The sequence below is a fragment of the Larimichthys crocea genome, chromosome XXI (genome assembly GCF_000972845.2).
Source record: "Larimichthys crocea isolate SSNF chromosome XXI, L_crocea_2.0, whole genome shotgun sequence".
In the NCBI taxonomy this organism is placed as follows: domain Eukaryota; kingdom Metazoa; phylum Chordata; class Actinopteri; family Sciaenidae; genus Larimichthys; species Larimichthys crocea.
Window position 1 is genome coordinate 17,923,899 of NC_040031.1, and position 13,639 is coordinate 17,937,537.

General features: G+C 38.2%; 1 long non-coding RNA gene across 2 annotated transcripts in view; it reads left to right on the forward strand.

The window, feature by feature from the left end:
• LOC113744222 (uncharacterized) overlaps positions 1–13,639 on the forward strand; it is a 139,387-nt gene that overhangs the window by 50,440 nt on the left and 75,308 nt on the right. The window contains exon 4 of one of the 2 annotated variants that reach the window (XR_003461367.1): positions 3,247–3,343. This is a non-coding gene — a long non-coding RNA (uncharacterized LOC113744222). Of the gene's footprint in view, positions 1–3,246; positions 4,092–13,639 lie in introns of those variants that run through there. The other variant, XR_003461366.1, reaches the window with a different exon arrangement.

Consider the following 13,639-nt stretch of genomic DNA (forward strand, 5'->3'; position numbering starts at 1 on the left):
TGAGGAGCATGCTCGCAGGTTCACGAGGGACAATGTCTGCACAAGAAAGAGAGCAAGTGTCCCTGGCCCATACGCCATTGCTGCATGCATAAAACAGGCTATTAGAAGAGTTAGTCTTAGTTAATGAACATCCTCAAACCAAGAGAGATATGTATGCAAATAAACAGAAAACTGAATTTTAGGCTTATTCAGCACCTAAAATAGTGATTTAGATTTGATTTTCTGGACCTGATTCAGTCTGGCACTGGATGTGGGGGATACAGGGATACAACTGACACTGTCAGTTGTGGTTGGAGACCTATTATTATAGCTCTTTAAATGACACCAGGCATATCTGTAAATAAGACTACGGCCCTGTTACGCAGCCTGAAGGTAATCTGACCTCATTACATTTACTGAAGGTTACTCATGTTTACAAAGATAGTCGGACATTCCATGTGTTGTAGTTTGATTGTTTTTACTAGTTACTAGCTACTGCTAGTTAAGACTGTCATAATATGAGATTTTACCTACATGATTATTGTGGCCAACAGAATTCACGATAGAAAATGCTACCATCTTTTGTATTATTTATTTATTTATTATTTTTTGAATTGATTTTTGTCCTTTGATCATGATATCATGATGGATTATTAACATGATGTCAATATTAGTATATTACACCCCTAACTTCAGTAGTTATTTCAATAGTACTTACAGTATTGTTGTAGATGTGTAACATATGCAGAGAGTGAAGTTTAAAGAATTTATTTTACTGCATTATTATTATCAGGATGAATTGTTATTATTAATAGTCATAGTTATGGTATTAATAGCAGTAGTATATTTCTGTTCCTTAAATTTGTTTTCTTGGGTAGGTGTTTAAGTGTTTTTACCAATCATAACATTTTTTTAATGCCATTAAACATTAACAATGTGAAGACGTCATTGGCTGCAGTGAACAATGTTGTACACAATAAAGAAACACACACACACACTCAGCTAGTCGAAAATTAGAAGAAGAACGGACATTACATGAACCCTAGTTCATGACTGCAGACAAATAGGGTTAACCCCAACCCTATTAGTATCTAATATTCATGATATCTTAAAATAGTTTACAAATGGTACCAATTTTGTGTTGAATTCAAAGCCAACACAAAGTAGGTAAACGTATCCTATTTTCCTGCCACAAGTAACTATTGTCTTTCTTGCCAAGAAAGTTTACTTGGATGTTCAAATGATCAAAACATGCTGTCCAAAACTGAGCTGAGCATGTGTGTGTACCCTTGAGCAGTTGTTGGTGCTCACATGGATCAGCACAAAACACCAGCAGCACTGGATGCTGTGTCACCGACACACAATGGTGGCATTCTGTCACTATCCTATCTTTTCATTTGTGTCATATTTTCAGGTGGGGAACCACAGATGCCAGTTGACGCTTCAGGGTAGATGAGATAATTGCGCAAGTCCTCTAGAGACATCCTCCATCATTATCCACTGTTTGTTACTGCAGTATGTTTGCCCCAGATGACAGGAATGGGAAATCCACATAGAGATTTTGTTTAACAGCAAAACACAATTCACCTGGTCTATGCTTTTCTGCAAAGCTACACAGTTTAGTTTGAATTATTAGGTATTAGCAACAAACAATATACAGCACGTTATAAGACACAAGTTGTTGAAATGTGTATTTGATCACTTTTGACTGAGCTAGTCAAACTGTTTCCCCTTGTTTCCAGTCTCAGTTTTTATATTCACATAAGTGATTTCACAGTTTAACTTCCTGCCTCATTACTGTGGAACAGGTACTCATATCCTTTCTGTAATTCACATTTGATAAGGAACACCGGTAAGTTGTTGCACCATGTAAACAACGCCATCTGGAAACGCTGTGAAACTTGACTTCAACTTCAGTTTTTTTATCCTATCATGATTCTAAGGAAAGCACACAAACACTGTGTGCGTCTAATACCTGTGACTCACACAGCTCCTAACCTTAGTTTAGATGGTTTTGTTTAAAGACTGGCAGACTAGCAGCACATCAAGTGCTACACGGGGTATTGTTGGTTTTTACCACTTCTAATACCTAATTAGGTATATGTATCTCTCTGTAAAATAAAAAAAGTCCTCTAATGTTGTGTGTAGGCTGAATGTTCTGGATCTCTTCTAGCACATGACCATCAACCATAGAGCAGAACTTTACTCACCACTCAGAAGCTTATAGACCTGCATTAATTTCGGCCACTTGGATGCAGTGCATCAAGCTGCAAACATGATATGCCATGATGGCTATTTAGTTATCGAACAGAGATGGAGCATCACTACACATGAGATTTGAATATTCAGTATTCACTCTCCTTTTAGCTCTGTTTTAGTCACCTCCTGTGGGAAATATTTGCCTGTTTAGTTACTAAATCCTGTACTGTGTATACAAGCTCTGTCCCAACTTTGTCTATCTTTTGCTTGGCGCTGGGGGGAAAATGTACAGCATATTTATCAGCATTTTTCCCTGGAAACAGCTGCTTGCAGCTGCTGGAAAAGACACTGATGAGAGTGAACCAACACACTAATAGGCAGGAAACCAAAACAGTGATCGAAAGACAGTAAAATGCTCCGTAGAGCTGAGCTACACAATTTGGGGGATAATCATTTCTGCTGCATATATTTATTATCTGTTCAATGTGTACGTGCTCATAGTATGGGAGAAGAAACACATTACTGGGTTGGATGTGTATGATATCAGGCTTCTGGACTTGATATTTACCCATTTTGTTTCCACAACAAAGAATAAATCTCTAATTACCCAACTCTGCAGATATCCCCCATAATTCAATGGTGTTATATCTGTCACATTTATCTTTAGGTATCAGCGTGCATGGCTTCAGAGTAGTTAGAGTACATAGTAATATAGCCAGTGGGAATTATTCTGTGTTATCTCACTCATCCTTGTAAAGTGGACTCAAAGTTTGATTGTGTCCTAGTGGGCCTTTCTAATCACTGCCACACGGTGTCCCATAGTGCTCCAGGCTCCTTATTATTCATTAACCTCTAGCTGTGATGTCGCTCTGCCCTCCACATTCAGTCATACAGCATTTCAAGTCATAGATATGTTTTGCTGAAGAAACAATGACCATGTAGCTTCGTTAAAGGTGACTTAGTCTCCACTCCCTCTCCTTGTTCCCCCCTCAATTTCTCTCACATCTAATCTCCCTCTGTCTATAACAATAAGAATTAATTAGCCTGCTTATTTTTCTCTGGTTGTAGAGAGGCTCCCCATCTGGATGGAAGACAGTCCTCTGTGTGCCTGATTAATGGCGTGGAGAGACAGTTGCCAGTTCTGAAGCCTTGCTGTCTGGCCCAGGTCAGAACTTCCAGAAGGCAACCTAATGTTAGTCCAAGAGAGAGAGAAAGAGAGCAAGCCTCAGAGATTATTGTGCTATTTTGTAATGAGCAGAACGTACCTAAGTTAGTTTTTAGTTCTAACAATAAAAAGTTACAAAGTCATTAATACAAGGATACGGATATGACAGTTTTAAAGAGAAAAAGGATGCATCTATTACTATTTTTATTATGAAATTAAAGCAAATAAATTCTAAGAATACAATTTATACACAATCTACTTAGCTGCCCTTGAGATCTATCACTGTCGTTCATGCTGCCGCCTTGCATTCATACAGTACTGCGACTCTCAAACAACAGTCAAATAACACCATGCTTATAACAATCAATTTCTACATGTCATGAATTAATATTGTTTTTTCTTGCTTTAATGTTTTCTTTGAATATTTTGTACACAGGAACAGCAAAAAAACAGCAACAACTGATGCATTATTTTACAATATTCAAATATCGTCATGTTTGCATGGTCCATAATAACCAGACAACAACTGTGAAGTCCAATCAATGCGCCATTGATTTAGTGAATCATTGCTTTTCTTATAGCAAATAAAAACCCTCTGAAAATTGCTGCTTTTAGCCAGCTATAGTTGCCTGGGCCTGAGAACAGAAGGGCAGAGTATCACTCTTGCCACTAGAGCTTTGACTCATTTGTCCCTAATGTGTCAAAGAGAAGATGACATTTACAGCCTGGTGAAGTGAGGGCCTCCCCGCCCATCAAACACTCCTGAAGTAATAAATGTTTACCTTTCAGAAAGAGGTCTGTGGGTTCAGTCTTTTTCTTTAGAAGTGAGAAGGTTCCTTTTGCACATTGGGTTCTTATTTTCTTCACTTTTGACTGAATTTCTCAAATAGAATAATTTCAGAGGCAGTTTGCCACTACTATATTTATTAGAAATGTACACAGAGCTGAAAAAATTATATATTTTTTTAGAGAATAACTTTGAAATAGGGTTAGGGTTAGTTTGTAGCAAATTATTATAATGTATAGAATCAAATACAAATTTGTAAATAGTTTGTAATAGTATGCACATTTGTTTGAATAAATAAGCCATTGTCTTAAAAAAAACAATTAATTCATAAAACAACCAGATCACTATGTGCACTAGTGACCTCAGGAATGTAACTATAGTGCAAGGAAAGTGAATTCAAACTCTCGGTCTTGTAAACTCTATTTTAACTGATGACGAGCTGTTTATCTTTCTCCCCAAAGCATTAATCAAAGACAAAACTCTTGGCCTTGAGCATTGTTTCTAATGGAACAGACCATGAACCTTTTAAAAAGGTATCCTCGGATGATACTTTCACTATGTATTTTTTTTTGTATCTTATCATTTCTGTGATAATTACTCTTCTACGAGCTCTCAACTGTGTAGACGTTGTTTACGAATCTTAATGGAATCCTGATAAATCAAGTATGTGCAGGGGATAACAGGTAGATGGTGTCTGTATTGACCTACGCTGATAAAATGTGTGCTTGTCTTGAATGTTTATATCCCTAACTGTCTGTGTACAGACAATAGCACGCCAGCTAATGCAGCCCTCACTTGAACTGGCCATGAATTGAGCTAGTACTAAATCAATGGAAAGCTGCAAAAATGTGAAAACGAGATGAAGAGAAAACCGATGTCTAGGCCTTGAGGGCCAAGATGCGCAACATCACACCAGTCTCTTATCTGTGAATGCCTCTTTCCCCTGAGAGAATTCTACACTTCAGCAAACAGCGGGATTCAAAGGTATATCAGGTGCATGACCTTAGGGTTAGTGAAATCTACAGCCGAGCAGTATCAGCTGAAAAAGTCGGACACAGAACTAGACATCATGTGGTCAGCATATAATTATACACACCAAACTTACTGTTCTTTCTTCACTCATACACACACACAAGGTAGCATATGAAAATTAATGATGCATATTTTCTTTGCGTTATGTAAGCATAACAGACTAGAATGAGTTTTTCCTACCTTCTGTGGTGCCTGCTAACCATGTAGGATGAGTTAAATTTAAATAGAATTTGATTTAATACCGATCGACTTTGCATTATGCCGAAGCATAATGCATAATATGCTGTATCTTTGAAAAGATAGATCCATTATTATTCAATTTTCCCCTCATTAACCTTTAGTTCATTGCTTAATGTGTCACAGGCCAAAGGCCATTGTAATCTCTCTCAATGGACACGCTGTTCTTGATCAATATGCTTCTTGCTCAGCAACTCACATTGTTTTATTTTCCTGCCTGTGTTCCAGTGTAAGGTGTGAAAGGATCATTCCAAGTCTCAAAGGAGAGGCTTCTTTCAATATCCTCAAAGTAGCGGATCCCACCCACTCAATTGTTCTCTACATAATCATATAAAAAGATTCAGGAAGAGTTGTTTTTTATTGTTGTTGTGTTTTTCCTCTGCTGAACAATGCCCTTCCACCACAGGGTCCCATAACAGCCTACCAGTCTGTGCTCAGCGCACCTCCACCCGTCATCCCACCCTTGCTATCTCGCTTTCCTCATCTGGCCCAGGCCCACTTCCACATCTACATCCCATTGTCTGAGTGAAGGCAGCACGCGCAGGGCTGGGGCCAGTCCAAACATACTCATCTCTTTCTCTGGATGACTGCCAGTATTCTTTGAAAAACGTTAACTTTGTTACCTTCCAAATCCATTTAACAGTTGTGTTTTAATAACTGAACAAAAATCACAATCTCTCTGCCTGTTAAAAAAAAGGATACATATGTATTTATTAACATGGCTTCTAGTTCTTGCGTCTATGTGTCGTGCTGTATGTTGCAATTCCTGCATGCACGTGTGTCTGAGAAACCAAATCCCAATCCATCATGCATTCCCTAAGGTGGGCCAGGCAGTGTGTGTGTTTGTCACTGTCCCCTGTCAGGAAAGAGGGTTGGAGCGTGTTCTCCGGACAAACCCCCTTTGGCTGAGGAAGTTCTCCTCTATATTGGCCTCTTTGTGGCTCGCTAATCGAGCTTTCCTGTCAGCAGGCTGCACAGTCCCAGTGCACGGTGCACTACGTGATACAGACCCACTCCGGTGCTCCAAGGGAAGTTCTGGGATCAGTAGATAACAGCAGAGCTCCCTCATCTAACACGCAGAATAGTGTTGCCTCTGTCCGTCTCTCTGCCCTTGCATGAATAAGGAAAACACAGAATTTAACAATTTAAAAAAAAATCCATTATTCAGAGCCATCTGACTGCCAAACGGTGTCCTTTGGAAAACCCCATAATTTCCTTTAAACCTTTAAAGTGTGTGCATAACAATAGTGTTTTCCAAATATGTGGATGATTACACATAATTGAACACGTTTTGTTACAAAGCTGGCTGCAGCTTGTCAGAAAGTCGGTTAAACATGACCATCGCTCTAACTTTTGCTTCTTACTGTCCAGTTCTGTGAGTAAAACAGACTGTTATCCCTCCCACCTGAATTTTGTGCCCCACAGTGAAACATCGTGCAAACTGTTGCCCTTTCAAATGTAAGCAGATTTTAGTGCTATCTGAAAAGAGTGGTCACGGAGGACCCATGTTCTGGTATTCAAAACCAATTATAATATAATAATCTGTAGGTGTCACTTCTATTTAAATTTTCCGGTTAGTCAAGCATCCACAGATATGTCAGGGGGATTTTTCAAGGACACTGTAGGGTGTAGCAGATATCTCAGCGGTTCATTTCTGATGTTCTCATCTGTCCTTGCCAGTCTACCTTTATTTATATGGCATATTATTGTTAGCCGAGACAGCTGATGTAGCTGCAATATTAATGTCTGCATACAAAATGCGCAAGTAATTCAAATTTTGGGAGTAACGTTGGGCTCTGCCTTGCAATTCAAGAGTGTCTTTGGTTATCCATACTCATTTTGAGTTCTCTATTGTGGTGAATTACAGTTTGACAAATCTTTTAGGTAAGGAACTGAGTAAGCCAGACATTCAATATTTTAAGTACTTCTTAGTACTTCTCTTGGTTAACGGTACATCTGTGAGAAAAGTGGGGGCTTATGTTTTCTCCGCCCAATAAATGATAGCCTAATAGTGTGACTACCATACAATTCTAATTTTAAACTCAAATTATTAACACCAACCAAATTTAGGCTTTATGTCAGTTATATTTTGCAGACCTTTGGTATAACTTTAAATGGATTTGTTGTTTTTATGCAGTCACCTTTTGAAAATTAATACAAATATGTTCTTGAAAAAGGTTATAGCTGAATAGGCCTGAAGTTGTCCCAGTATGTATTACAGTTAATATAGTTACTTACTGCTAACTTGTGGTCATTACAGAAAACTCTGTGCGGTGCATGTCAATCCAAGTTTATAGACTAAAGTAACATGGACACACTAATATTGCACCTTCTAAACGTAAAGGCCAATGATTACAATTGTTTTATGTTCACTGCTGGGCAACATATATCTCCAAAGTATGAGATGCGGGTTCCAATATTTGAAAAACAGGAATATCAAATGTGAATCTGAAGCCTGTGAATTATTATGACTTTTACTGGTGACATTTTCCAGCAGCATATGGCAGCAAGCTCATGGGAGAGCACAGCTTTTTGATGAATACTTTGAGTCTGAGGGACCAAAGGACAGTGCTGGGCATATGTTGCCTTCTGTCTTTGCCTTGTGAAATGATAATGTGGCCTCACTTAAACAGGATTCTGAAGCTACTGAGCTGCCATTTTTAGCAGCAAGAAATATCATAGGACAAACATGGTGGAACTTGTGGAGGTTGTGTGTGTGTGTATGTACATCAAGATGTTGGCTTGTATGTTTATACGTGTTTGTGTTTGATGTTGGTCATTTCGCAGTGTGTATTTTACAGTAGTTAACTGTTAGCCTGCCATACCTATTGAATGCAGGAGTAAGTGATACAAATGTTGATTATAAAGATGGACTAGAATAAAGATCTCAGCACAGTGGCTGACCAACAAAATATGTATGATGACATATATACTATGATTTAATTTAGGTTAGACATGCTTCGGTTCAGTTATCTATTACTGTTGGCAATTTATTTACACATCCAGCAGACAAGATACAGCATTAGCATTTGTTTGGAGTTGTGTTTTTGTCCACCTGGTGAATATAAGTCTAAAAGTTACTCTCCTTTTTAGCTCCAATTTGGTCTCCACCAACTTCCTAAGTACTGAGCAGGTCAGGTTTGGTGGGTTTTGTTAGAGCCTTTTTGTTGTACTGTAAACAGCTGCCCTCTGTGGCTGGAAAACGGGTTGATGAGAGAGTGAAACAATAAGCTCAAAGATGCTAAAATGCGTCATAAAATTGGAAGGAATGGCAAAGTTGAGTGATGATTTGTAACTACAACTGGAGCTGGAAACTGCATTGATGAGAGAGTGAAAGTGAAACAAAACAGTAAAGTTGAATGCTGTAAAACCAAAACAATGAGCTGGAAGGTGCTAAAATGTGTCGAAGAGCTCTAAGGAAAGGCAGTATTTCTTTTTGTTTGCGCTTTGCCAACATGCGTTTTGTTATAAGACACAGAACCAACCAACCCGTGTATCTTTGTGTATGTGATTAAAAACATGTGTATTGTGTGTATATTGTAATGATCTATGTTGTTATATTATTTTATAGTATAAGGATTTGTCAGAAGCTGCATCGAGGCACAAAAGTCCAGTTCATTTAGTTCAACAGCATGCAGCCACATATGCTATACTCTGTTTATCATTATGATAAAAAATGTTAACATCCCCTTTGTCATTGTAATATGCATCTGTCTGACCATGACGCTCTTGATTCTCTGAACTTTTGTGTGAAATTATCAAACATACAGTTGGACAGATGAATATATCACATTTTGGCATAAAATCAACACAACAACAAAACAACACGCTCACACAAACATTTGCATTCTGCAGTTTCCATAAACAAAATCAAATTGAAACGGGTAAAGCCAGAAATTAATTATCCATCTAAAGCAAATGTACTGGAAAATATAATTTATGGAACAATTATGAAAATGGTGCGCTTAAGTGAAAACCCCACAATAATTTAATTAATATTTCATTGGATTACTCTTTTAATTCTTAGCCATGGTGAGTGTGATGGAATGTATGAGGCTGTTGAGTGGAGTGGTATTTTAGGTTTTAGGTAGAACACACACACACACGGATACACACAAAAAAAGGCTTGTGCTGCTTTCAATGAGATTGGAGTTTTAAAAGCTTGCTGTTGTGATAGTAAATCTGAACCAAAGGGTAAATGTTCTGCAGGTGATCAAAACATTTACAAGATGAGACCTTGACTCTCGGTGCTGAGATATGTTATATGATAAAGCGTATTATTATGTATTGGACATTTTGTAGCAGAATGAACACATGTAGCTTTCAGTGAATGTTTCCGTTCAGAGGTTCAATATCTCTGTATTAGCATACTATGTGGGTGATTGTGTGCATGTGTGTATCAACTCAAATGGTTCCTTTGCTCAATGTCTTTCCTCTACACAGTGCCTCTTTATGCCAAGGAAGGACTTGCCCTTCTTCCTGTCACCCGTCCACTGGGAACACTGCTCTCTGTGCAGTCTCATTGGCATGCTAAAGAGCCCTGATATTTTTGTCTTACATTTAAAGAGGGAATTACGCTGAGCTATTGAGGGCTTATGTCCAGGGCATTTTAACTTTTTTTCATGCTTCTTGGAAGTCGTCCAAGTAGATTGAAAAGATGGGAAGGTTAGAGAATGGAGAGAGAGGTTATTGACAGCGCTGAGGTTAGTACTTTGAGGGACAAGCGGAAACAATGTGCTGACTGTTAGCCAAGGACCAGCTCTGCTGTATTGCATGGGGGACATGGGTGTCCTGAGTGGGCTTTTTTTTTTTTCAAATGTTTCTTCCCTTCTCCCTAGAAAGCTGTTACAATGAAACCAAGTCTAAAGCAGCAATTTGTAAGTCAAGAGCCTGGCAAAATGGGTAGTGTGGGGGGGAAAGGGAGTTGAAAGTGTATGGTGTGTAAAGTGAGAGCCTAGGGTCTGTTTAGAGCAAGTGGAGCTCTGGTCAGCTTTGCATGCCACTTAAGTGGCTTCCTGCAGCTTGCTGTAAAGACACCACCAACACTGTATTAAAGGCCTTTTTTTTATATCAAGTCCTGTTATACTGCTGTTAGATGCAGTAAATTAAGCCATAAAAAGGTCAACCATAACCTTAAGTAAAATATTAAAAGGCCACAAAACTATTGTTTACACATAGCATCAGATTACAGTTCAAGTGGTTAGATTACCAAGTTTTGATTTTAGCTGATGACTATGTAGTCGTCTGCAAAGAAATATTCGATAAAGAAAATTACATACGTGAAAATCCAAAACTGACACTGAAACATGAACACCGGTAGGGTTTACCGAATAGCATACCAAAAGCCTAGAATAGCAATAAATAAAAAAATGACAATGACAAATCGCAACTTGTCGTACCGCCGTCTCCGTGTACATATCTGTATTGGCTAAAGGTTTAGATCTTTAGCTTGTGACTATGTTTATTTTGCTTTTGAATTACTGAACCAGCCTCTTTCTTAATAAATCTCACCTGTCATACAACACAACACATTTAGGAGCCCTTTGAAGTGCAAATTACCAAACATAGTCCCATGCACCATGTGCAGAGAGAGTGTACACCGTGTACTGTATGTCATGAATCACCCATCAGTCTATATTCTGCTGACATTATAAGTCGGTAGCCCGATTAAAACTGTATGTTCTGCTGAAAATGCAGCGCTGTTGAGCTTGTCTAATTGGCAGATGGCGAACAGTGCTAAACATTGTTATCCTTGACACCAAAATTGCAATGCTGGCTGCCAATGACACACCCCTACTGTGGCTCTCCTCCAACTTCGGCACAGGGCGAATCACCAAAATGCCAAATGGGCGCAGGTGATGAATCCTGTTCTCTGCACCTCTGGAAAATGTCATTTCACCAGCACGATGCTCCGAAAATACACCCACAATAAAATGAGTCTGAGCCCTTAGTCTGACATTTTTACATTTAACAACAACCTGCCATATGCCATGGTTTTTAAGATCTAAATGTGGATTATAAGATATGGTAGACTTAAAAGAACGTGTGTAGGAACCCCATATAACAGGAATTGATATATACCCTACTTCCATAATTTCTCCACATAGTGCTAGGTGAACTGTAAGCAGATCATTGGGTTGTCTTTGACTGAAACACAAATATAAATTTTTGCTTCATTTGAAGTTGTGTTTGTGTACAACAGATGAATGTAAGTCCAGTATTAATGCTACTTTTACCTCTGCTCTGGTCTCTCCACCAACTTCACCAACTTCTAATGGAAATATCTGGCCCTGAAGCTGCTCAATGCTCCACCATGTTTATCAGACAGTTGTTAACCATGTCTGCTCTCTGTTTGGTGCTGGGCAGGCAGATTTATCGATTATTATAGATATCTATTATTATAGTTTATTTATTTTACATTTTAGGTGAAAAAAGCTGAGAAAATTGACACAGAGTTCGGTGAAAGTGAACCAAAACAGTTGGGAAACAGTACAATATATTTTTTTCATCATGCAAATATCATTAAACCAATAAATTTGTACTTTGGTTTTGTTGTTAAAAAGTTCTGCTAAATATGTTACATGTACTACATAGTTAAAATATGCTGTAATAATGTTTCAGAATTAGTTGAAGAGCAGTAATTGTGTCAAATTCATGTAATCACTGACACCTCCTGGGCAAATGGAGGGAAAGAAACACTCTAAAAAATAATCTACTCAGCTTTCTGGTAGATTTACACAGTGACATATTAACTGTGGCCTCTAAGGCAAGCGTTCTCGATAGAGTCCCTGAAGTATCAAAACGATTATGAGAGCCATGGGCTGCCTCTGGAAACAAACTCACTGACACGCTGATAAAATCCCTGCCCCGTGTTTATATGCCATTTTGCAAAGAAATCAGAAAAGGTAATCATGTATGGAAGCCGAGGTTAAGAAGCAATGTAACAGTCTATTAAGTTTAATATAGATATGTAGAATAAGCATATGCAGAGAGACATTAGCATAAATCTTGGTTACACACGAATGGTGCAGTGCACTCTATTCTCTCCCTGCAGTCGGGTCTAATGACAAACACTGTGAATGAGCCATGCCAGCCTGCTGACTGCTCACTTGAGCTCTCAATTAGCCCCCTTACCAGTGAGTCTCCTGTGCTTTCAGAACACAAGTATTATTCACTCCCAAAATGGAAAAAAAAGACATTAACATTAGTTAATAAGTAAGGTTTCATACTATTTCAAAAACTCTCCATAGTATTATTTATTTAAATACTGTAAAGAGTTTTCTGAGCCACCTAAAGAACTCTAAACATTAAAGCGAATTTGGTTCCAGCCCAAAGATTTTCATGAATTTTACATTTACATTGTAAGCTGTTGGCTGAAGCTGTTATTCAGAGTGACTGATAAAGATTTATTGTGTACAAGTTCAGTGTCCTGCTCAGGGATCGCACACACAACTCACCTCCACATCTACACAAAAAAATAAAGAATGACAATGTGTTAATTGTCATGAATGTTGTCCTAACACTGTTGACAAAAAAGTTTTTCTTGTTTACCCCAGTAATGGGCTTTTCTTGACTGGGATGCAGCTTGGTTGATTAGGCTATAGAAGATGTTTTTAGATACATAGAAATGTGTAAATCTTGAACTCTGGGTATAACTTTGGCCATATTTCATAAAACTGGGTCAAAGTTTATTATGCATTCACATTTGATACTACTCTGTGTTACTAATTGTGTAACTGATCAACAGTGGTAATGTAATAAGAAGAAACAAAGCAATGTTTCAGCAAAAGTCTTGGAAGAGCAAAATAGCTTGGTGATTCAAACATAAATGAAACAATGCAGGTTTTGAAATCTTACAAAAAAGTTGGCCTTGCAAATGTTTTTGGAAAGAAAGCATATTCATCATGTTTGTTTGGCATCAAGGATTGTCGCAGTGCTTTTGGTTTAAAGTGTTTATTTAAAAGAAATCTGCATCACAGGTTACATGTCCTTGTGGAAGAGAAAGAAGTCCTTCCATGAATCAGTCATCATCTTTTTTGAGTGTCACCACTGACAGCCAACAGCAGACTGCAATAAACATTATTAGAAAAGTGATATATCACATGATCGAAAACCCATACTCAATTGAGTTGGTGCTCGGTGTTGCGCCTTCAGGGGCTAATTGGATTGGTGTTTAGCAAGACCTGCAGATGAGGCAAAGATTACCTTCATGCATAAAATTGTCTTTGTTTTTCTCCGTT